Source organism: Eucalyptus grandis, chromosome 1, assembly GCF_016545825.1.
Source record: "Eucalyptus grandis isolate ANBG69807.140 chromosome 1, ASM1654582v1, whole genome shotgun sequence".
NCBI classification, from domain to species: Eukaryota; Viridiplantae; Streptophyta; class Magnoliopsida; order Myrtales; family Myrtaceae; genus Eucalyptus; species Eucalyptus grandis.
In genome coordinates this window covers 37,059,307-37,061,352 of record NC_052612.1, presented here as the reverse complement: position 1 = coordinate 37,061,352, position 2,046 = coordinate 37,059,307, and the positions used below count along the sequence as shown (strand labels likewise).

Below are 2,046 nucleotides of genomic sequence, written 5' to 3'. Positions count from 1 at the left end.
GAAGCTGTTCATCAACATGATGATGCCCATTTGCTAGCTTGAGTTCACTGAGTTCAGAATGAGGTATTTCCATCCTATGTGACTGAGCATGTCACTCTAATTTAAATATACATGAAGTACCATGAAAAGTAAAATAAATGCAGAGTAAACAACAATGATTTTGTATCATTGGCTCGACTGTTAATTGCACGTGAGCCAACAGAAAACTCAATATATCAGAAACTGAATATAAAATTCTCCAATTAGAAGCTACTTCACCCCAATCTACCCAAAGCCCAACCACTTCAAGGACTTGGCTTATTCAATGCTCAATATTTCAAAGCTCGTGCTTGAGTTTCCAATCCTTCATTTTAGCAGAGTATATATGTGAAAAGCTTCGCTTGCCCAGCTTTTTTCACCTTTGCAGGCTTGGAAAGCATTTGCCCTAAACAAATCAGAACTAAAGTTCAAGCACCAAGTCTAAAAAGTGAAAGTGCGTCCTAGGACAGCAAGAACCGAGTGACAGTTAAAAATGAATAAAATCTAGAAGGTCAGAAAACAAATTTCCATGCAGCATCATTGTCATATCAAAGGGTCATCAACAGAGTTACATCTCATAAAGAGGAAAAGATCCCCACACGCTGCAGATAAGTAGATCCCTTATGAATCACATGCTAAACAATTATTTAACCAAGCCAAATCAGTATTACCGAAATGTCTAGCGAAAAGAATCTCCTCGAAATCATAAGTGAACCTTTGGCCTTTTTGCAGAGACAATCCGTGAAATCTAGAGTCCTTGGCTAAATGCTTGGTTAAATAGAATCTGTGTCTGCATAGACCCCGGCATCCAAGATAACACAGCTATCGGAGCCATGACAATCACTCCAAACATTATATCATAAAGACGAGCTAAAGAAACAACCCTGCCCCAGATCCAAGTGGCCTTCAGAATCGGTCGAAGAACCTGCGCTATCGATATGAGGCCCCATCCGGTGGGGATGAACGCCAACAAACTGGTGAAAATCTCTATTAACTTGAGCTGCCGATACTCCACCAATGCAACTAACGCGAGTCCTCCTAGGGTGATGATGAGGAACTGCACGAATCGATAGTACATGTCTTCCCTTGACACATACTTGTCCCAGGCATATCATATAAGCGCATGGACCCCCAAAGTTACGAAAAAGCAAATCAAAGAGGGCAAGTAAACAGCAAGACTTCTACTTCCAGCTGGGATTCCGAGTTGGTAGACAAACCCATACTGGAAAAGGAAGAAGCAGAGATCCAATATTAGCTCTACTAGTTTCCCCAAAGACCTGTTGTTCTTAGATGATCCTGCTTCTCATACCACCAGACTTCCCAACTCTCTTCAGCTTTAGTGAACACATGGTCGCGGAACCATGTCCAGTTCATGAAATCGTCGAAGTCATGCACCGTCTTCAACCAGTCGAAACCCAGAGGATTGAACAAGAAAGGAGCCATTATCCATGAAACAAGGAACGAACAAACTTGATATGGTCAAGGCTTTGTAAGTGAAGGTATCTTTGTTAGTAGGGCTGCGTGATGCATAGAATGTGAGTAATAGGTCTAGTTCAATCGCCTTCACAAAGTGACTACGCACATAGAGCCTGTAGTTCTCTGCGAAACTTTTGTGGTCCACGACAAACCCACGTCCTGTGGGACAATATTTCACACCACCATGAAGAACGGTCCGGCCGAAGTAGTGGGCACGAGTTCCCATAGAAATCGTGTAGAAAACAGATGATAATGGAGCTCCATGGTCATGAAATCTCATATAGCTTGAAGAAATCCATGCTGAAGTGTACTCTCCGCTATCATAGGGAGTGCTGTGAATATACAGAGTTGGATGACAAATAGATTTAGGATTGTATCGAGTGCTTTATTGTCATTGCTGCTACTTGCAGCGGCACTTTCAAGCCCCTTTGGGCAAAGATAGAGCCAGTCCCCATAAAAATGCAGAGACCGTCAGGATGACCATTGTTGTGTTAAAGAAGTATCCCACAGTGGTGTAAAAGAAGGATAGCATCCGGAAGAAGTCAAGCCGAT

At 42.5% G+C, this 2,046-nt stretch overlaps 1 pseudogene; it reads right to left on the bottom strand.

The window, feature by feature from the left end:
• Nucleotides 1-721: 721 nt before the first annotated feature.
• On the bottom strand, nt 722-1,461 carry LOC120286600 (annotated as a pseudogene).
• Nucleotides 1,462-2,046: the final 585 nt, after the last annotated feature.